We start from the raw sequence: 24,590 nt of genomic DNA, 5'->3' as shown, positions 1-24,590 counted from the left end.
ATCTAAACAAACTAAACAAAAGAGAGGACCCTAACTAAAACGCTCAATCCCTATCCTCAAAGGCAAAGAGGATGGACATCAGAAACAACTTAAGAAACAACCTAGGAACCTGCTACAGAGGGCCTCTGAAAGCCAGAATAAGAAAACAGGAAACAACCTAGGAACCTGCCACAGAGGGCCTCTGAAAGCCTCTGCCCTGCAGACTATCAAAGCAGATGCTGAGCCTGATGGCCATCTGATGGGCAGAGTGAATGGAATTTTATGTAAGAAGTGGGAAATAGCAAGAGCTGGAGAGGACAGGAACTCCACAAGGAGAGCAACAGAACAAGAAAATTTGAATACAGGGAAATTCCCAGAGACTCATATTCCAACCAAGGACTATTCATGGAAATAACCTAGAACACCTGCACAGATGTAGCCCATGGCAGTTTAGTGTCCAAATGGGTTACATAGTGATGGGAAGAGGGACTGCCTCTGACATAAACTGATTGGCCTGCTCTTTGATCACCTCCCCCTGAGGGGGGAGCAGCCTTACCAGGCCACAGAAGAAGACAATGTAGCCATTCCTGATGTGATCTGATAGACTAAGATCAGAAGGAAGGAGAGGAGGACCTCCCCTATCAGTGGACTTGGGGAGGAGCATGCATGCAGAAAGGGGAGGAAGGGTGGGATCGGGAGGGGAGGAGGGAGAGGCTTATGGGGGGATAAAAATGAATAAAGTGTAATTAATAATAATAATAATAATAATAATAATAATAATAATAATAAAAGAAAAGCAACACTTATAATAACTGTAAAAAAATGTAAAAAATATAGTTAGGGATTATGCTGGGTTAGTAAATTGATGGCTATAGGCTCTCCTCCAAGTTCTAAAAAGTCACTAACCTCTGAGTAGTTGCATAAGTCTCTAATACCAGGCTTGGTTTTCTTTTTATTAATTAAACACCAAGTCTAATTAGAAAGATGTTGGTTAGTAACAAGTTTTACCTTCTACTACTGCACACTTATCATTCTGTACTCCTAAATGTTGTGGTTCAAAAGCATACCAACTAGGTTGGACTGTTGGTTGCCTTTTCTTTAGAAGTTTACATGGTGCCTTCTGATATCAGGAAAGCTAGTCTACAGGCAGGAAACATTCAGATCAGTCCTATCTCAGGGACTACTAAGCCCCTTTTCTGAAGGGCATGGTGTCTTCAGCAAAGGAAATTACAGTCCCCTTCTGAAAGCAAATAATATCCTGAAATTTGGGGGGAATCTTGTGGACAGCCCTGACCAAGACCACAACAGAGAGTTTCTCATGTATGATGTTTGGTTTTCTTTAAATGGTCATTGGCTCTTAAAGGGACCATTGCCAACCTAGATAGGAATTTATTTTGAACTTTATATATATATATATATATATATATATATATATATATATATACAGAGAATTGTGTGTATCCAATGGTTGTTATGTCGATAATATATAATTTTACAACTATTTTAAATATCCTTATTATTTTTACCAACTTCTATTACCTACATTTGTCTCCCTCACCTTCCCTAATGTAACCTTCTATTTTTTCCATTTTCTCCATCAGATCACTTATATCCTGTTCTTCCCATTTGTTTTTGGCGGTGGTACCATTTTACATTTACTTGAGACCCAAAATAAGTATTTCTTCTGTTTATTCATTGTGTATGTCAAGTATTTTCCTTGAAGAGAAGAAAGTTAACTGGGCCTACTATGTGCTCTGCAATGTACAAAAGTTGTTCTTATTTGTTGGATCTGACCCCAGCTACTAAGAAAAAAAAATAAGTCATTATCTTGTTATTCCTCTTATAATACAAATGTCCCACATTTAGGACACTAGATATTAGTATAGTAAGTTCATGTGTCTGTGAATAGCCCAGTTGTTATCTGTCAAGAGTTAGGATGAGAAAATCAGGAGTATAATTTAACAAAGACGTAGGAAATATTTTCCCTTTTTCCTGTGGGCAAACAGGAGAACAGCTTACATTACTTTCGATAATATGCAATAAATTATGCATGAGCACAGATTTATTAAGAAGTCATCCTTCTGTCTGCAACATGAATTGATATAATACATGCTAGTGTCACTTGAGTTTTATTTTACCATTTTTGCTATCATATCTACCAGTCCTCCAACAAAAAAAATGTAGACACAAAAGAATGAAGAAAAGAAGTGACATGCTATGCTGTTACCAAAGTTGCCAAACTTGGAATTTGTATCTTCTTGCTTATTATCTCATTCCTCAGTTAAAGCACAACAAAACTACGAACCTTGGAACTAAACTTGCTAGTATTTTATATCCTGTTTTCTTATTAAATAACTGTGTGAGTTAGGACAATTAAATGAAATGGTACTGCAAGTTACCTATCTCAAATGCTCAATAAAGGTTTATAAGGAAGTTCATAAGGAAGGAAAAGTGTGGGCACAAAGTCCCACAAGTAATCAGAAAGCTATTAGCAGTTGATACCTGCAAAAAATCAGTTATCTTTAGTAAAGTGTCACTGGGTATATTAACTATACTGCCGGGTGGACCCGGTACCCAAGAACAATTTCCCAACACAAAATGGGTTCCATGTTATTTATGTGATTTTTGTTGTTGGTTTGGTTTGGTTTAGTATTTTTGGAGAGTTTTATTACTTTGTTTTGTTTTTCAAAGAGAGAGAGAGAGAACATGAGGTTGAGTGAGCAGAGAAAAGGGGGGGATGGGATATGAGATGAGTTGGGGGAGAGGAAATATTATGACCAAAATGTTCTATATAAAAATTAAAAGCCAATAAATAAAAATATAAAAGTTCGCTGTTATTTGATTTTTCAATCTATCAAAATAATGGACATAATTTACACTTTGTTTTAAATATTTTTTTATTCAGTCTTTCCTCTCCCTGTTCATTAATGAATATTCTATTTATGGTCACACTCTATTTAAAAACCCAAAGTTAGTATTATTTCTGCTTTTCATTAATCGTAAGATTTAGCATCTTGGTTGATCAGTGTTCCTAGGTTTATCAATGTATTTGATTATTTTTATCTTCTATTTTCCTGGAGTATAATTGGTAGGTTAGTGTGTAGTTTAAAATATGTTAAAAATTCACCTATAATTTATAGTTGTACTAGATAACAGTCAGAAAATCAGTAGGTGTCTCATTTCATATATATTTAACTCCTGGACATAACTCAGCTCATGCCAAATAACATTCAGTTAATTCCAGAGACATTTTTCTCACTAATGGCGGTTTCTCGTTATTCTTTAATATTAAGCAGTTAGATATTCTCATGGGATTTGTTTCTTTACAAACCTTGAAAGAAAAATTCTCAACTTCATATGGAAAAACAATAAACCCAGAATTGCTTAAACGACCCTCTACAATAAAATATCTCCTGGAGGTATGTCCATCCCTGATCTCAAGCTGTACTATAGAGCAACAGTAATAAAAACTGCATGATACTGGCATAGAAACAGAATGGTGGATCAATGGAATAGAATAGAAGACTCTGAAGTAAACCCACCCACTTATGGACACCTCCTTTTTGGAAAGGATCTTCACCAACCCCATATCTGACAGAGAACTAATATCCAGAATATATAAAGAACTCAAGAAGGGATTTGAAAAAAAAAATGTGTGTGTAAATTCTAGAGGTCATCCTTCCAAGAAAGAGGTCATGAGGTCATTTGCCATTTTCTCATCTCCAGTGACTTTTTAAAACAGAAGGCCTGCAGCTTGGTTTACTGTATACCATAAACTGACCTTGGAAAAAGTCAGGATCAAAATAGAACACCAGAAAAGAGAGGTAAATTTCTAAAAGTGTAAACTCCCCAAAGTAGCTTGCCCATGTTTTAAAGCTATCATTTCATGCAGCGTTCACCATTTCTAGTTCCTAATTCCAAATAAAGCCTTTTTTTATTTGCTCACCAGAGACTTTTCAAAATTAAGAATATTAATCGATTATATGACATAGTTTGTATTCAGAGTGATTTTTTGTTTTTCCCATGGTCTTTGCTATACATAGATGTCTATTGTTTACAGATATATTTAGAATAAAGTCTACAGCACTTGCACTATGCTAAACATTTTTCTAAATGTTTTAAATATTATCAATTTATATAATCTTTATGAAACAACCTATGAAGTATAGACTCATTAAATACCAATTTAAAGTTAAATACATTTAGGAAGATAGAAATAAAATAAATTGCTTGAAGTTACATGTCTAAGAAACAGCAGAGTAGGGATGTGGGAAGTTTGGCCCAGAAGCCTAATTCTTAACAGTTGTGAGAATGTATCTATAAATGTTTTGTCTTATTGATGGGTTTTTGTATCTATAACTACTATGATGGTTTAGGGTTACAATCCTTCCAGATTTCAGAAGAAACTTTTTTTAAACAGCTCATTTGCTGTCTATTTTTGTTCCAATTTTTATCTTTCACATACACACACAGACAATGCACCTACACACACAGATATAATAGTGCTATATTGCTGTGTTTCATGTTGAAGCTGTAAGTTGTTTTTCCTTTATTTTATTTTTGAGAAATTCATAGTCTTTATAATGAATTATAGTCATTTTACCATGCCCTACCATTTCTCTACTCTGTTCTCATTCCCCCTCCATATCCCACTAAAACCTTTTTATTTTTCTGAAAGAAATTAATTTGGTCATTCATTTATTTCTTTTTTATTTTTGTTTTTATTTTTATATTAATTACACTTTATTCACATTGTATCCCAGCTATAGCCCCTCTCTCATTCCCTCTCAATCCTACCTTCCTTCCCTCATTTCCTCCCATGACCCTCTCCAAGTTCACTGATAGGGGAGGTCCTCCTACCCTTCCATCTGACACTAGCTTATCAGGTCTCATCAGGACTGGTTAAATTGCTTTCCTCTGTGGCCTGGTAAGGCTGTTCCCCCTTGAGAGGATGTGATCAAGGAGCCAACCACTGAGTTCATGTCATTCAGTCCCTGTTCCACTTACTAGGGAACCCACTTGGATACTGGGCTGCCATGGGCTACATCTGTGCAGGAGTTCTAGGTTATCTCCATACATGGTCCTTGATTGGAGTATCATTCTCATAAAAGATCCCTGGCCCAGATTTTTTGTTTCTGTTTCTTTCCTTTGTGGAGTTTCTATTCCCTCCAGGTCTTTCTGCCTCCTCCTTCTTTCATAACAGTACTTGCATTCTGCCCAAAGTTTGGTTATGAACCTCAGCATCTGCTTTGATACCCTGCTGGGTAGAGTCTTTCAGAGGCCCTCAGTGGTAAGATCCTGTCCTGTTTCCTGTTATTACCCTCTTCTGATGTCCATTCCATTTGCCTTTCTCAGTAAGAATTGATCATCTTCCTTCTTGCTTAGCTACTTTAGCTGTACAGATTTTAGTATGCTTATCATATATTATATGTCTAATAGTCACATATAAATGAGTAAATACCATGTGCATATACTTTTCTATATCTCACCATCTGCCTGCAAATTGCTTGATTTCCTTGTTTTTAATTGCTGAGTAGTATTCCATTACTCAGTTAAGGGGCATCTGGGTTGTTTCCAAGTTCTTGCTATTATGAATAAAGCTGCTATGAACATGGTTGAACAAACGTCTTTATTGTGTATTTGAACATATTTTGGATATATGCCTAGGAGTGGTATAGCTGGATCTTGAGGAAGCATTATTCCTTATTGTCTGAGAAAGAGCCAGACTGAATTCCAAAGTGTTTGTAAAAGTTTACATTCCCACCAGCAATAGAGGAAGTTTTCTATTTATCCACATCCTCTCCAGCATATGTTGTCACTTGAGTTTTTCATCCTAGCCATTCTGATGGGTGTAAGGAGAAATCTCAAGGTTGTTTTGATTTGCATTTCCCTGATGCCTAAGGAATTTGAGCATTTGTTTAAGTGTTTCTCTGTCATTCTATATTCCTCTATAGAGATTTCTCTGTTTAGCTCTGTACCCCAATTTTTTTATTTTATTAATTACTCTTTATACATTTTGTATCCTTCCACCTCCCTCCTCCCCTCCTCATCCCACCCTCCCTCCCCCTTCTTCATGCATGCCCCTCCCCAAGTCCACTGATAGGGGAGGTCCTCCTCTCCTTCCTCTTGATCTTCTTAGTCTATCAGTTCTCATCAGAAGTAGCTGCCAATTTTTAATCTGATTACTTAGTTTTTTGTTGTTTTGTTTGTTTGGTTATTTTATCCCCTCTGTTCTAGCCAATCTTAGGCATAGGCTTGGAAGCATCTAGCCTCCATACATCTAGAACTTAAAGTTTTTAGCTTCTAGCCTGATAAACTACGACTAGAAGGTTTATAGCCCCCAAGACTTAGTGCTGAATAAGCCCACCTTTCAAGTTCTTTTTGAACTTTGGCTGGCTGATTCAACTCAGCTGTTCTGCTCAAAGCTCCTCTCCAGGCTGACTAATTCAAATTTGCTTCTCATGGAATTTCTCTGCTTGGAAAGACTGCCTCTGAATTCCGTGAACTGAACTGCACTGACTGCACTGACTATGCAAGCCCAACTGAAGTTAACTGCACTAAACTGAACTGCATTGAATTGAACTGCACTCCTCAACTCTCCTGTACTGTCCCCACAAACTCTCTATACTGTCTCCAGGAACTCCCTTGCTCTTTCTCTGTGTCTCTGTCTCTTTCTCTAGGCACTGTTCTGAAATAGTGTCTCACCTTAGAATTGAGCATACCCTATCTCTGACTCAATCTGTCAATTTTTGATTCATCACATTGTCTTTCCCTCAATTAGACGTCATTGTTTGGCATTAAAAGTGTGTGTTAAGGTCATGTTTGTATTGCAGCCAGATCATATTGTAACACAGGGCATGTCTGAATCCTGGCAGGATCATGTTGACAACGAAAGCCTTTAGATGTGATAGTTTTCCAGAGGAGTCATGTTGCTGGATTAAAATTCTTCTACAACTTTCAGGGAGTCCAATTCTCTTTTCTGCCTTGCACTGACACTAGGTATACATGTAGTGCCCAGAAATACATGCATACAAAACACCTAAAAAAAATTAAAAAGTTAGCCCAAGATGGCAGTGAACAGTACACACCTTATCTGATGGGCACAGGATCAGAAACTCTGAAATTGGTGAGTGGAGGGGGCAGATGAAGCCAAAACATCAATACTGAGGCTTTCTGGGTGAGAGGGGACCACCCATGAGCTGGAACACTTTGGATCCAGGTCACCCATGCACTGAGAGTGGTGAATATTCAAATCCCTGCACTTCCTCTTCCCCCAAGCACTGGCTTTCCTTCTCTGCTGAGGAGGAAGGAAGTGGTCTCTGCCTTAAACATGAGCCTCTGTGCTCTGTCACTGAGATGGCAGAGGCAAGGAGAGTACTTGCCTCCCAAGTCTCTCATTGCAGAGGGAGGCTATACGGGCCTCCCATGTTTGTAGATGCAGCAGTCTACCAGTTAAGCCAAGCAGGAGCCTCTGTGCTCCTTGACTGAGACAGCAGAGGTGGCTGCCCTAAGTATGGGTCTCAGTGTCCAGTGGCCAAACAGTGGACACCACTAACCAGAAGGAGCATCTACACTCTCATTTGCCTATGTGGGCCCAAATCAGAGAGTAGAGAATAGGGGTAACTACTGTCTTTTCGATTAAGCCTGCTAGTGAGTGAGTGCATCTTCAAGTGAGTGCTACAGAGCCCCAGAGTTCCTCTACTCTAACAGACAGACATCAGATCTCTCCCACCCACACCCACACTGTGGGCAACATAGGGATTCTTGGGACAGCTTTCTCACCATTGAAGCCCTGTTCTGTGGGTCTACCAGTGGAATCCATGCAAATAACTCCTGGAGTCCAGACAAATATGAACACCAGGAAGACAGTAAGACAGTCCTGTCAGCCACTGAGCTATTCAGGGCACCAAGGCATGCACATTTCACACTCAAACAATGCCAGAATATCCTCCTCCTCTTAGGCTCCACTCTTCCAGGCATCTACATGCTCTAGCACCCTGTCCTTCAAGGCACACTTCCATACACAGGCACATGCTTGTGCACATGTGTCTGCCTCCTTTCTCCCTTAGCTACAGATGAAACACCAAACCCACTATCAAACCAGGGGACTTCTCTCATCTTCCTGAAGAATACTCCATACACCAGAGACAGAGGGAGCCAGTCTGAAGTATAGACTACAGGAATAAACAGCAAATGTTACAGATAAGCAGATTGCTAAAGGTCAGCATAAGAACACATCCAACAAAAATGAGGACATCATGGCTCACCAGCAACCCCCAAAATCAGTGGATATGCTTATTCATCAGAAACACAGGAAAATGATGTCAAAACTATCCTTACCCAGTTATAAAAGGCACATAAAGAGGAAATGAACAAATATCTCAAAGAAATACAGGCAAACACAACCAAACAAAATAGAGGAACATGTAGAGTCACAAGTAGTAACATATAGAGAAGAATGAACAACAACAACAAATAGAGACCATCATGGAAAGACTGGAACCTACATTCAAACAGATGAAGGAAATGATGCAAGACATGAAAACAGAATTAGAATCAATAAAGAAAACACAAACAGAGAAAACCCTGGAGCTGAAGAACTTAGAGAAAAGATCAGGAACCACAAAGGTAAGCATCACCAATAGATTACAAAAGATGGAAGAGAGAATCCCAGGAGCATAAATTGCAAAAATGGATACATCTCACAAAGAAAAAATAAAATCAGAACAGTTACAAACACAAAACATCCAAGATATCAAGGATACCATGAAAGATGGAATCTTAGAATAATAGGAATAGATGAAAAAGAAGATTCCAAGCTCCAAGGTCCAGAAATTATTTTTAAGAAAATCATAGAACAAAAAATTCCCAACTTAATGAAAGAGATGGCCATAAACATACAAGAGGCCTACAGAACACCAAATAGACTAGACCAGAGAAGAAACTCCTCATGTCACATAATTGTCAAAACACTAAATCTACAGAACAAAGAAAAAAATATTAAAAGCAGCAAGGGGAAAAGGCCAAGAAACATATAAAGGTAGACCTATCAGAATCGCAGCAGACTTCTCATCAGAAACTGTGAAAACAAGAAGGGCCTGGGCATATATGATGCAGACTTTAAGAGACCGCAGATGACAACCCAGACTACTATACCCAGCAAAGCTTTCAATCAACATAGATGGAGAAAAATTAAAACAAATCCTTAGAGTATCATATATAGTAGAAATAGTAAGAAATCATCAGGAAAAAATGTAGTAAGCATTGAAACACAGATGCTGTTAAAAATAGTAATGTGAGTTCTTTTTATTAGTTTTTAGTTAAGTTATATTTTACCATTGCAACTGTAGCATAAATAAGGTATAGTATAAACACACATTTTAAAGCAAACATTTCAAGCTTACTCAGTACCCTGTCCATTTTATTCCCTCAATTCCACATATAACCAGGTACCAGAAATCACTTTGAAACAAGAGAATTGACTCATTTGGCACCATGAAGTTTGCGATGTTATATTTTCTTTCTTGTAGAAAGTCACAGTACATGAAGGTGAAAGTATAATTGGAGAAACCTCTATGTTCAGATATCAAAGTGTTATAAATAAAACATGCCCCATGGTCTCATACCCATGGAACTGTAGGCAACATTTACCTGGTACCAGTTGGTGTGAAAAGTGCTCTTCACACATTCAGTTTATATCATTTTTGTAGCGTCCATGTGCATGGAATACTTTTAGTTTCCAGGCTTTATATTTCTTCCACACCAATTTTTGAAAAATATTCATTTTCTAAGACTACATGAATTACAATCAAAACCATCTTACAAATTTAATAATTAATTCTTCATTTCTCCCTTTAAGTCATAATGCAGGGAATCTGTGTCTTACAAATCAAGGTATCAATATAATTGTAGAAATGGAATGTAGTTTTTGTCTTTTTATTTAATTTTTAAATAATATATTTAAGCAACAAACAAAAACAATGTCATATGGTTTTATTGTTATTGTTATTGAGATATTAGCAACCTCAGACATAGAGATATTAAATAACCAATATCAACTATTTGGTTGAATAATAGCTTTGTATCCAGAGGTCTGGCTGCAGACCTTTCATTCCCATCTAGTGAGCACTGCAGTAGGATTCCATAACTTTTTTTTTTAACTACCTACATCATTCTCAGCTTTCATGTTGTTAGTGATGCACCTGGCCCAACTGGGTTGCATTATATGCTTATATGAATATGCTTTTAAGAGCTTTCTGAAACTCTTAACCTTGATATATAAACATTGTTCTGAATCACTTTGTTTCTGAATACGCTCCTTTTAAAGTTTCAGGTCCCAGGGCATTTCTGCTTAGATAGGAAACTTTTCTGGAAAAAGAGCACTTCTTTTCTAATGAGGGCTTTTCTACACAGTAAGAAGAGAAGAGTTTCTCAGAGTGGCCTCCAGGTCTTCTTTCTGGATAAGGATGATTAATCAGCCTTCCAGGGTTTTTGCACTGAAATTCTCTAAGTTCAACAGAGGACATACAGCACTCTGAACATAATTTCAATAGCAGTACTCAAGAGGGAGGCAGATTTCTACATTCAAGGCTACCTAGTGAAACACTTTTCAAAACAAACAAACAAACAAACAAATACCAACAATAACAGAGGACATAGAGTTTGTGAGGATAACAGGGAGGCCAGCTTTTCAGAAAAGGAGAATCTGTACTCACATATGACTAATCCCTTCCAGACAGAATTGGAGAATTAAGCAGTGCCTTGAGTGTTTTGCCACTTCTAAGTGGTGCACACTTATTTCCTCAAAATTCTGAAAAGTCCCTTAATTGCACAGCCAGAAGGTAATATTGAAATGCAGAGATAATAAGAAAATGTCAGGACTAAAAGCTACTGAATTTTTGTAAAACATATCAACAACACTAAAGCAAAATATGTGTTTGGCTATATTTATGCAAATATCTAATTTTCTGACAATGTTTATAATTATACAACAGTCACTGGCAAGCACATGACAGCAGTTGTTTCTCAGTCTACATGCCTCACTGAACACTTTTTCTAATGATAAGAAGACAGGGGACAGAGGATGAGGAAAACTGATGTTCTTACAACACCTTTATCGACTGTCCTGATGGGACCTGATAGACTAGGATCAGACAATAAGGAAGAAGGGCCTCTCCTGTCAGTGGACTAGGAGAAAGGAACAGGGAGGAAAATGAAGGCAGAAGGAGCCTAGGAGGAGACAAGGGAGGGGGCTACAACTGAGATACAAAGTGAATAAATTGTAAATAATAATAATAGTAATAATAATAATAATGAATGAGGATGCAGAAATTGGACCTGCCATCCATTGGAAAGCAGTTTTGGTGAGGAAAAGGTGGCTTAATTTATCAGAGTCCTGTACCAATGGAAAGAGACAACAGTGATCAAGGTAAAGTTGGATACAAAGATGTTGTTACAAGGATAAGCTAAAGTTGTCTAGGTGAAGAAATATAGAGTTGAGATTGTCTTTTTCATATTAAAGTAAACATTACCTGCGTACTATACAGAGGCATCAAGCACACTGTTATGTTTGGAAAAGTGTATGTGAAACTCTTTTGTACATATTGATTTAAAGGGTAAGAATAAGGATGGCAAGCCTAAAGTAGAGCACAGGCAGGCATGTAATGATCATGTTTTACTTAGGCTATGCTGGAACAGACCCCGAGATAATTAATTTAAAGACTGTATTGTATTTGGAATATGATCTCAGGAATATCTGTGGATTATAGATGTTGTGAACTGGTATCCACCACATACCTCTGAGTCATCCTACTAGAGAGAACACATACATTTATATAATTCCAGATGACTCTGTTTCACTTTTAAGCATGGGCTGTTCCCCTGAGAATTAACTCTCTGACATTCTTTGACTTCTAACTAGGAAGAAAATGCCTCAGGCACAGACTTACATGTGTTTGTGGTAATAAAGTCTTCTCATGTAAGAGAAAGGTGAGTGCCCAGAGAGTGAAAATGGGATACTGACAGAATCAGTACAGGTTATGTATGTTTTCCTAAAGATTTATGCTTCAAACATAAGTGAAATGAAGACATATTGAATTATGTAACTCTGAAGAATGATGACATGATGGGATTAGTGTTTTATTTATTTTTTAAAGATTTATTTTATTTACTTATTACATATACAATGTTCTGCCTACACACCAGAAGAGGGTACCGGATCTCATTATAGATGGTTGTGAGCCACCATGTGGGTGCTAGGAATTGAACTCAGGACCTTTGGAAGGGCAGCCAGTGCTCTTAAACTCTGAGCCATCTCTCCAGCCCCGGAGATTAGTGTTTTAGATATATTGTTTGCCTCTTGTATTAGTAGAGACCAGAGTATCCCATGAACTGAGGCAGAAATAAAAAAATCAACATGCTTTGTAGTAATTTAAAGGAGAAAACAAAAGGGTGCAAAAATGTTGTGTGGTGGCAAATATGTAACAATCGATTTTTTTTTAAATAGAACATTGATTTGTAGGATTTGCTTATTTCAATGTTGTATTATACTCCAATCAGTTCTCCTCCAAGCATTGCCAATTTGAATCTACTAATTGGATGACAATGACTACTGTGTGGAGAGAAGATAGATATGCACTGTCACTCATCATAAGTACACATATATTTGGCTGACCCATGGTGATGTGAAGTGTAAGCATTTGAAAAGAAACTTGAGTAGAATCATAATAGATAGGAAGGAGTAAAAGGATAACAAGGTAAGGATGTTAGTCAAATTTTTACCATATATAAGTAATGGGTAATTATTTCCTTTACTGAGATGAGAATTTAAGAATAATGATTCTATTAATAATAGCAGGAAGCTAGGCAGCACTTTAAACTATCCACAATACTTTATGATATCTTCATATCAGTGTCATTGGGGGTGTTACTATTATCCATTGCTAGTCAGCTCTCTGTTTCTATAGTATATCTCAGTAAATTGACTGATAAGATTTCTTTTGGCCCACAGTTTCAGAGGTTTCATTTGTGGCAGGTTGGACCTCTTGATGTTGGTCCTGGACAGGCTAGCATATCATAGTAGCAAAATGACAGGACACAGGGACAAAGGGAGAGTAATTGACTATAGTCTAATTAAGTCATTGAAGGATGTAAAGAATTCCCCTTATCAGGGAGAATGTTTAACCTACATTTTAAATACTCTACTTCCTTCTAATACGACTACCCTTCTAACCAAGCCTTTGACGTTTGAGGGGCATCTCATATCTCTTCAACAGTACTCTGAATCCTGGCCTTTGCTGATGGAGAAATTCAATCGTAGAGAAATTTATTTACCCCAAATCATTATGTGGCTGAGCCATGATTTCAAGCCCCAGGAATTTGTCACAGAGCATTTCTAGTTGACATGATAGCTCATAAGTCTTCAGTGAAGTAGTATACTAAGAAATGTATAATGGCAAATCTAGAGTAGTGTTTATAGAAAAAAAGGAGCATAGTGGCAAATAAATTTCTGCACAAAATGATGACAAATAGCCATCAAAAACACAAAAAAATATAAGAGCTGTTTAGAAATAAGAAAGTGATCTATAGAGTGTCTCCAAATATTCTTAAAGAGTACCTCAGGAAAATACAGCTAAGAGGTCATACATACCATCTATAAAATCTGGAGAAAAAAAAGAGCAGGAGATGATGGCTAAATATGAATTGAGAAATGTACACATGAAAATGTTTAATGTGGGAGTGTCCCATGTGCACGTGTGGTGGAGCAGTGGCAGCATAATTGTGGTGGCAGGTTTCCCTGTGTCTCCTGAGTCTCGGGGCCTAGCTTGGCTTTCCAGGCCATTTCAGCCCCTCAACACCCTTCCTTCAATCTAGAGGCAAGTGTGTAGGCTTGAACAGCCTGAGGTAAGGGCATGGAGAACTCCAGGTTGAGAGAATGACAGCATGGGTGGGGGATGTTAGGATGACCTCACCAGGCAGATAAAATGAAAGGCCTGTTATCTCCATGAATGGTCCTTGGTTGGAGTATCAGTGTCAGAAAAGACCCCTGTGCCCAGATTTTTTTCTCTTCTTGTGGAGCTCCTGTCCCCTCCAGATCTTAATATTTCCCACTTCTTTCATAAGAGTCCCTGCACTCTGCCCAACGTTTGGTTATGAGTCTTAGCCTCTGCTTTGATACACTGCTAGGTAGAATCTTTCAAAGGCCCTCTGTGGTAAGATCCTCTCTAGTTCCCTGTTTTCTCCCTCCTCCACTGTCCATCCTATTTACCTTTCTGAGTGAGGATTGATCATCTTACCCGGGGTCCTCCTTCTTGATTAGCCTCTTTATGTGTACAGATTTTAGTATGATTATCCTCTGCTTAGATGTAGTCCATGGTAGCTCAGTATCCAAGTGGGTTCCCTAATAATGGGAACAGGGACTGTCTCTGACATGAACTCAGTGGCTGGCTCTTTGATCACCTCCTCCTGAGGTGGTTTAGCCTTATAAGGCCACAGAAAAAGACAATGCAGACAGTCCTGATGTGATCTGATAGACTAGGATCAGATGGAAGTGAAGGAGGACCTCTCCTATCAGTGGACTGGGGGAGGAGAATGGGAGGAGAAAAAGGAGGGTGTGTGATTGAGAGGGAACAAGGGAGGAGGTTACAACTGGCATACAAAGAGAATAAACTGTAATTAATAAAAAAAATAGATTATTTTTTTAAAAGGTGAAAGTATGGATTGAGCTGGGAGATGTGACGTGATGCCACACAATATTAAACAGTTGCAGAGACTGAACCAGTTCATCTTTCCAGTCGGAGACAATGATAAAGTCTACAAGGATGTGCTGGAGGTTGGAGAGCTAGGAAAACTTGCATATTTCAATGATATAGCTGTAAGTGTGGTCTCCCACAGGGTGTATCATTCACAGACTCAAATGACACTTTAAATCACGGCACTAGAATGCTTGCACCTTACTGAAGACTAGGAATAGGAACTCAAATGCTAAATCATGTCCTAAATGTCTATGAGAAAGATGGCAGTTTTGACATCTATCTGCATGTCCAAACCAGCAATGAGTCAGCGATTGACTTTTACAGGAAGTTTGGCTTGGAAAATATTGAGACAAAAAGGAACTACTAGAAGAGGATATAGCTTGCAGATAGATGCTCATATGCTCAAGACAAACCTCAAAGTCCCATCTGGTCAGAATGCAGAGACACAAAAGGCAGACAACTGCACCAGTTACAAATGAACTTTACTGCACTTCCTTGTCTCCAAATGAAAGAAAGACCCATTGATCCCCCCACCCACTTTTCTTCAGCTTTCCTTCCTTGTTATTCGTCCTTTCTTTCCTTTTAAAGTTTTTAATACTTCCAGTGACTCTTAAAAATGCTCATGTTTGAATTGTTTTAGTTCTCTTTATTTTTGTGAGGTGTTTGGACTGAAGGAAAGAGAAGATAGATATGTATAGTTTCACAGTTGAGATGTCCCCCCAAATTGGTTGTCAGATCATTTAAAAATTTTAGCAGTTTACTTTTTTTTTTTTAAACATCCTGTTGTCACATTGAAGGGCAGAGCCTACAACATTGTTTATTTCAAAAGAAAAAGAAACAGCAGCTATATCTTGTTCTCTAATTAATAGAGTAGCTTGGTGCATTTGTGGTACTTTGAGTTTTAAAGACTGTCTGTGAGATGCTAATCCCTGACATTCCCTTCACTCTACCTTTAGTCCTTTGAGCGCTCTCACGAGTTGGACCATTGTTACCCTTGTGAGAAAATACCAAACTTATTTAGGTTTTTAAAGCATTGTTTCCTCTCAATTTGTTGATTGGCAGGGCAGTTTGTGTAGGGAGTATTATACTTTGGTCAACGTATTTCAGTAAAACTGCTTTTTTTTTTTTCCTTCTTCTTTCCTGCTTTTTATTTTGTTAGTAGAGACATTAACTGGTAGACTGTGGGCTGGTGAAACTAACATTTTTAATATCCCAGCTAGAGATATGGCTTCTAACTGACCTAAAGAAGATAGTTATAATTGATTTTTTTCTCTTGTTTTTTATTAAGTCCAGTAATAGTGTAACCGTGTAAATGGAGTTATGCCCTTATAAGTCTATGTCCTTAAATAAATCTGAAGCAAGTGTTTTCTCTTGGACATACAGAATTACATAAAAATTTTAGATGGACATGTCACACATTAAGTGTATTTATGTCAACTAATACAGATTGTTAACAGTGTGGCCACTGAGAATTTGATAATATGTGCAAGAATTTCTAGACATTATTTTTGAAAATATGATTGTTATGCTATTGCTTATGTGTTGGAGAACATCCCAGATTTGCTTATACTCTGTGCCTACAATGTTGAGTTTAAAGATTTGGATGAAGGGGACTCAGTAGAAAATTTTCTTCTATTCTTAGAACAGTAGAAATATAAAGTGTTAATAGAAATAACACTGTGAGCTCCAGTTGACAGGTTTAGTTAAGGCCAGATGATTTTTGGGCACACTAGGAGAGGCTCTGATGGGTTGAAAACTGTAACATAGAGACATATAAGATAGTCATTTTCCTTGCATTGTCCCATCTAAAATACATAGAATTTCTTAGGTGGTCAGTAGTCATCAGTGGCTCAAGAAATGTTCTCATTAGAATTTTAAAACAGTACCAATTTTATGTTTTCTTTCATTTAACGTTGAAAGGAAGTTTAATACATCCTCTAAGTAAAATTGCGTATGAAAGTCATTTCCAAAGAGGTAAAATGATAAATGTGATTACCTCACAAGTTGTTTATGCATACTTTATAACTCCTTGAAGTTTTTATTTAAGAATGTGAAAGTACATAAAGTGGATTTCATTAGTCTTGAGTGCCAAGAGTAATTGTAAAATTGTGGTATGAAAGTCATTTCCAAGTAGGTAAAATGATAAAATTACCACACAAGATGTTTATGCACACTTTATAACCCCTTAAAGATTTTATTTAAGAATGTGAAAGTATGTAAAGTGGACTTCATCAGTCTTGAGTGCCAAGAAGAATATAGTCAAGGGGTGTGGATGAAGGATGGATGGATAGATGGATGGATAGATGTATAGTGTAGTGAAATTGTAGAAATAACATGCTTGTTTTTTTTGGGGTATCAGATTCCTAGACAGTCCAAATCTAAGTGCATAAGAAAAGTTTAGTTTTCTTCCTTTACTTTAATGGATAAGCTTCAGGTTGCTCTTGCTAAGAAGGCATAAATGATAAAAAGCATAATTAGTTTGAAGAAGTCAGCAATTTTGTAAACTTTCAGATAGCAAAATAGATTTTGATATATAAAGGAGTTTTCTGAGATGACACTGCCTCTTTTTCTGTAACCATTTCACTTGGACTATCTGAGCAGTCCTATGAATGTATCCCTAATTGTGGTTATTGAAAACCCAAATAGCTGTCTCACAACAATTAACTACATCTTATTTTAAAAGAAGAAACAAACCAGATGTCCTTCAACTGAGGAATGGATACAAAAATTGTAGTACATTTACACAATGGAATACTACTCAACAATTAAAAACAAGGAAATCATGAAATTTGCAGGCAAATAGTGGGATCCAGAAAAGATCATTCTGAGTGAGGTATCCCATAATCAGAAAGACACACATGGTATAAGTGGATATTAGACATATTATATACGCTAAACATACTAAACTCTGTACACCTAAAGAAGCTAAGAAGGAGGACCCTGGGTAAGATGATAAATCCTCACTCAGAAAGCCAAATGGGATGGAAATTAGAAGAAGGAGAAAACAAGGAACAGGACAGGAGGCTACCACAGAGGGTCTCTGAAACACTCTACCCAGAAAGGTTTTGAAGAAGATGCTGAGACCTATAGCCAAACTTTGGGCAGAGTGCAGGGAGTCTTATGAAAGAAGGGGGAGATAGGAAGACCTGGAGGTGACAGGAACTCCACATAGAGAACGACAGATCCAAAAAATCTGGGTCCCAGGGTCTTTTCTGAGACTGATACTCCAACCAAGGACCATGCATGGAGATAACCAAGAACCCCTGCTCAGATGTAGCCTATGGCAGTTCAGTATCCAAGTGGGTTCCAGAGTAATAGGAACTGGAACTGTCTCTGACATGAACTGATTGGCCTGCTCTTTGATCACCTCCACCTCAGGGGGGCGAGGAGCCTTACCAGGCCACAGAGGAAGACAATGCAGCCAGTCCTGATGAGACCTGACAGGCTAGGGTCAGAGTGAAGGGGAGCTTCTCCCTATTCAGTGGACATGGGTAGGGGTATGAGAGGAGATGAGGGAAGTTATGATTGGGAGGGGAAAAGGAAGGGGGCTGCAGCTGGGATACAAAGTGAATAAACTGTAATAAATATATAAATAAATTTTAAACAATGAAAAATAAAACGTAGGAACAAATAGGAACAAATAATAAAGTTCGAATTGAGTGAATTGAGTATGTAGGCAAAAAATAATAAAATAAAAGGAAATGAAATAAAATAAAATAAAATGTTTAATGTGTACCCCTCTAGCTAGGAATGAAGAGAGAACAGAAGGCAATCCTTTCTAACTATCACCTGCACTTTAGGATCATACAAATCATTTTTAAATATATTGATGCTCTAATCTCATTTCAGAAATTCAAAAATGCATGGCAACTTTAATATGTAATCCCAAGGAAAGCATCCATGGTTTTCACTTGTTTTCTTTCTTTTCCTTTTTCTTCTTTCTTTTTATTGAAAATAGATATTTTTTGCTCACATGACATATTCTGATCATGATTTCCAGTCTTTCTACATGTCCCAGTTTCTATCCACCTCCTCTCCCATGCAGATACAGCCCATTTCTGTGTCTCATTGGAAGACAAATAGTTTTCTAAGTGATAATAATAAAATATAAGGTAAAAAATACCAAACAAACACAGAGAATTGGGCAAACAAGGAAACAAAGAAAAAACATAATGAAAGGCACAAGTATCAGAGACACACTCAGGAATTCCATAAAAACACTAAATTGAAAGCCATAATATACACACAGAGGATCTGGTATGAACCTGGGCAGGGAAAATGCATACTGCTTCAGTCACTGTGAGTCCAACAATACCAGTCAGGTGACAGCATACATGTAATAGTTTGAAGAGGTCCTCCCAAAAATTCATGTATTGCCTGAATATGATAGCATTTATTCACTGGGCCCTCCATCTTGAATCGGGTAAAGGCCTTTGCAGAAAAAAGGCTGAATAATGACACATTTGTCATTGAACTTCCAATATATGAGAACAGTTTGAAACGTCAAGAATCTACAGCCTTTATCAGACAAACAAATCGGATAGTCTGATCTAACCTCTAAACCATCAAGAAATAAACTTCAGCTTATAGGATTTTTCAAAAAACAGTTAATATTATCCCATGTACCAGTAAGTTGGTGTAAGCGCTTTCTTCTTTTGACTTTCCCTCATTTATTTGTATTTTTTATTTGTTGCTCAAGATATGGTCCCTCTGTATAGGCTTGGCTCTCCAGGATTCGCTCTGTAGACCAGACTGACCTCAAACTCACAGAGAGATGCCTGCCTCTGCCTCCCTGGGTGCTCAGATTAAAGGCATGTCCCACTACACCTAGCTAATTATTTTTCTTTGACCTTCTTATTTGGAGGTTTCCAAGCATGATACTATTACATTTATTTTCTCACTTGCTTAGTCTAAAACATGTATCATATGATATTCATTGTTACCTTTATAGGTGGTCTCAAAATTGATCATCCATCCAAATCACCTGCAAAGCAAAGTACAGAGTTGAAGAACCTGATACAGATGTTTTGGTGTGAGGCTAAGAATTGTATCACTAAAATTTTCATGTTATTGGTGATGCTTCTGACTTATGAGTCATACTTTAAAAATCACTGTTTTGGAAGTCCTACTTTTGCTTCAATAACTTGAGGCCAATCTCAGGTATCATTTCATTTTTCCAAAGAACATACCATATATATTTCTTTTTATTTATGTATTTATTATTATAATTTATTCACATTGTATCCCAAATGTAGCCCTCTCCCTCATCTCCTCTCAGTCCCACTTGCCCTACTTCTTCTCCCCCTGTACACCTCCCCTAGTCCACTGATAACACTGATAGGGGAGATCCTCCTCCCCTTTTATCTGACCCTAGCCTATGAGGTCTCATCATGACTGGCTGCATTGTTTTCTGTGCCCTGGGAAGGCTGTACCCCTCAGGGGAAGGTGATCAAAGAGCCAGCCGCTAAGTTCGTGTCACAGAGAGCTCCTGCTTGCCTTACTAGGAAACCCACTTGGTGACTGAGCTGCCATGGGCTACATCTGAGCAGGGGTTCTAGGTTATCGCCATGCATGGTTCTTGGTTGGAATATGAGTCTTTGCAGGCACCCTTGGCTTCCTTGTGGAGCTCCTGTCCCCTCCAGGTCTTTCTGTCTCCTTCTTTTATAAGGTTCCCTGCACTCTGCCCAAAGTTTGGCTATGAATCTCAGCATATGCTTTAATACCCTGCTGTATAGAGTCTTTCAGAGGCCCTAGGTCGTAGGCTCCTGTCCTGTTCCCTGTTTTCTCCCTCGTCCTATGTCCATCCCATTTGTCTTTCTGAGTGAGGATTGAGCCTCTTCCCTAGAATCCTCCTTGTCGTTGAGCTTTTTCAAGGCTATAGATTTTAGTATGTTTATCCTATGTTATATGTCTAATATCCACTTATCAGTGAGTATATACACTGTGTGTCTTTCTGCTTATGAGTTACCTCTCTCAGGATGATCTTTTCTAGTTCCATCCAGTTGCCTGCAAATTTCATGATTGCTTTGTTTTTAATAATTGTGGTATATTTACACCATGTGTATTTCTAAATATGAGATTTTTTAAAGCAAAGTACATTGTGTACTTACATTAAAAAGCCATAATAAAACACTGTAACTTGTACAATGAACAAAACTGAATGTGTTATGAATGGATATTATGATGGTTTGAACGTAATTGGCCCACATAGGTTCATATACTTAAATGCTTGGTCACCAGAGAGTGAAACAGTTTGTGAAGATATAGAAGGCTTTAAGGTGTTGCACTGTTGGAGAAGGTGTGGCACTGTTGGAGTGTGTCACTTGATTTGGGCTTCAAAAGCCACACCAAACTCAGTGTTGCTTCCTTCGTGTCTGTGGCCTGAGGACCAGGATTTAAAGCTCTTAGCTACTGCTCCAATACCATGTCTCTTTGCTTCCCACCATGATGATAATGAACTAGCCCCCCGAAACTCTAAGCAAGCCCCCAATTAAATGTTTCTTTTATAAGAATTGCCTTGGTCACGGAGTTCCGTGATATTTGTTTTAATTCTAGCATTTGGGAGGAAAAGGGGGATGGATCTCTATATGAGTTCGAGGCCAACCTGATCTACAGTGAGTTCCAGTACATTCCATCTCAAAATAATAATAATAATAATAATAATAATAAAATAGAATTTTCTTGTTCATGGTATCTTTACATCAATAGAACAGTATTTAAGACAAATATAATATTTAAAAATAAAGTTTAGCAATATTATCATATGAAATATTAAGTCAGTGTTCAAACATGCCTTGTGATTTCATAAATACTTAGTTAGTCCATTAAATCTGTCATGTGTTTTACTTAATAGCTGAAAATCTTTTATAAATGAGAACATTTCTTCTCAATGATTTGGGAACCTTTATGTATGGCCATGGTTGTGGATATGAAATATGGATGTACACTCTCATAATCTGAATATAGTCCATTCTCCATCATAATTATAGCAAAAACTGTAGATGATGCCCAACTATCAATATTTATCAAAGCAACTGAGGTATACCAGTAAATTAACACAGTTAGTATTAATTTTACTTTGATGACATACATTCATTTTTTCTTCCTTCCCTAATTTCTAATATCTTATCTGTTCTTGTATATCAGTCAGCAGTGTTAATGACCCAGTTACTCAACAAAGCTACTTTACTCATATGGTATCTTTTTGAGAAATCTATAAATATAAAGGATCCTGTGAAGACTCATACTGCCTTAGCTATGTATTAGAAAAGATAAAAACTTCCATCAAAAATGTGAAGATGAATCAAATACGACTACTGAATTTCTAAGTACTTTCCCAGGACTCCCTAAAACAAGATTTATATTTATATTTTACGTCACCTATAATCTTCATATTCTTCAAAACTGTTGTATCTAAATGCCTTTGCTCATCACTAAATTCTCCCTTTTCTCTTTGAATTTCAGATTTGAGTTTTTTGTTGTTATTGCTATTAATGTGGTTATTTTTCATTTCCTAGCAAATTTTGGAAAGGCATGAATATAGCTGAAAAGTACCATTTGTTAAATTATTAGTAATATGACACATATATACATTTCTATCTATGTATCTTTGGTGAAGTAGTCATTGTAATGTTATAATTTTTTATGGTGACTCGGGTACATGAGAAATGACCACATTCAAAGATCTTAAGTTTGGTAAACATACCTTATTAATTTTTCTGTAAATTTGAGAATTTTCTATTTAATTTTTTTTTTCAGTTTATTAAGGAGAGGCTGAAGAAATGATTCAACAGTTAAACACACTGGCTGCTCTTCCAGAGAACCCAGGTTCAATACCCTGCACACACTTTGTGTTTCACAAAAGTTTATAACTCCTTTTCTGTGAGAAGAGCTATGCTCTTCTGACCTCTATGGTCACAAGGCCTGAAAGTTTGACATAGACATATATGCAAACAAAACAAAATCTATATACATAAAAAGAAAGATTTTTTTTTTAAATAATAAAAAATTATATGAATGAAAAAAAACGTGGGTAGACAGTGTCATTACTAGCTTTCCTCTGTACCTTTCTGCAGAAATTATAGGTGTCTTGAATGAGCATATTTGATTTAATTTTAAGTACATCAAGAACCTGTCACTAACATCAGACACACTAGATATTGGTAACCTAACTTACTGCTGAGATAAATTTAGTACCACAATACCTAGTGCCAGGTCAAACTTCCATATACCCATTACTATGGTGCTTCATTTTCTTTATTTCCACTTTTCTTCTAATTCCACTTGGATGGCCAGCATTTAAAAATAATTTTACCTCAGATTTTGGTTTTAAATCTTATTTGCCTATCAATTCATCCTTCCCGATGTAAATTATATCAGAGGTAACCAACAATGCAAATGATCTCTACTAACACACTCACACACACACAAACACACACATCCTACAATATATTCAATTCATTTAAACTCTGTTCTATATGTGATATGCTTTCTCATAGATTTTATTTGGGAATCCTGCGGACTGTAACTCAGACATAACCACACTGAGAATGAGATTATGCTAGTTGTGCCTTTATCAGATTGGAAACTAAGAGAACTGGTCTATTTTGGAAGGGAGAAGATGGTATTTGAATTGAGAAAGCCTGGTCCATGTTAAAGTCATTGTGCCACATTGCCTTGTCCTGATATTCTGATCCATGTTTTCTGTAATGTCATAGCAAATCTATGAGATTCACTTTCTTCTTTTCACTATTTAGTGAGCATCATCTCACTGTAAGCTCTAATAGCAGAAAGCTAGACTGACTTTCTGTAATATTTTGCTTTCAAGAATACTAATCTTTTCCCAGTCTGTAGGCTGTCATTTTGTTCTGAGGGCAGTGTCCTTTGCTTTACAGAAGCTTTTCAGTTTCATAAGGTCACATTTATTGATTGTTGATCTTAGAACCTGTGCTGTTCGTGTTCTGTTCAGGAAGTTGTCTCCTGTGCCAATGAGTTCTAGGGTCTTCCCCACTTTTTCTTCTAACAGATTTAGTGAGTCTGGTTTTATGTTAAGGTCATTGATCAACTTGGACTTTAAATATGTGCAGGGTGATAAATATGGTCTATTTGCATTTTTCTCATGTAGACATCCAGTTACACTAGCACCATTTATTGAAGATGCTATCTTTTTTTTTTCCTTTATATGGTTTTGGCTTCTCAGCCTTTTGGCTAAGATCAAGTGTAGTATCTGTTCTTTGTCAAAAATAAGTTTCCATAGGTGTGTGGGTTGCTTTCTGGGTCTTCTAATAGATTCCATTTATCCACGTTTGTGTCTATGCCACTACCATGCTATTTTTATTACTGTTGCTCTATAGTACAGCTTAAGATCTGGGATGGAGACACATCCAGAACATCTTTTATTGTACAGGATTGTTTTAACAATTATGGGTTTTTTGTTTGTTTGTTTTTCCATATGAAATTGAGAATTGTTCTTTCAATGTCTGTAAAAATTTGTGTCGTTATTTTGATGGAAATTCCATTCAATATGTAGATTCCTTTTGATAGAATAGCCATGTTCACTTTGCTAAGCTTACCGATCCACGAGCATGACATATCTTTGCAAATTCTGACAACTTCAATTTCTTTCTTCAGAGGCTTGAAGTTATTTTCATATAGATCTTTCACTTGCTTGGGTAGGGTTACACTAAAGAGGGCAAATATCCAGAATATATGAATAACTAAAGAATTTAAACAACAACAAACTAGGTAATCCAATTTATAAAAGGGATACAGAGCTAAACAGGCAATTCTCAACAGAAGAATAACGAATGGCAGAGAAACATGTAAAGAAATGCTCAAAGTTGGAGAGATCAGGGATAC

The 24,590-nt window shown here is 37.1% G+C and overlaps 1 long non-coding RNA gene and 2 pseudogenes across 1 annotated transcript in view; all 3 read left to right on the top strand.

The window, feature by feature from the left end:
- LOC132650096 (uncharacterized) overlaps positions 1-24,590 on the top strand; it is a 365,111-nt gene that overhangs the window by 217,284 nt on the left and 123,237 nt on the right. The gene's annotated exons all lie outside the window — the stretch shown is intronic.
- LOC110543694 (N-alpha-acetyltransferase 50-like) lies at positions 11,292-15,211 on the top strand (annotated as a pseudogene).
- LOC132650257 (U2 spliceosomal RNA) lies at positions 23,920-24,027 on the top strand (annotated as a pseudogene).

This window comes from Meriones unguiculatus, chromosome X, assembly GCF_030254825.1.
Source record: "Meriones unguiculatus strain TT.TT164.6M chromosome X, Bangor_MerUng_6.1, whole genome shotgun sequence".
Taxonomy (NCBI): Eukaryota; Metazoa; Chordata; class Mammalia; order Rodentia; family Muridae; genus Meriones; species Meriones unguiculatus.
The sequence above is the reverse complement of the archived record's forward strand: the minus strand, read 5'-3'. Positions and strand labels throughout refer to the sequence as shown.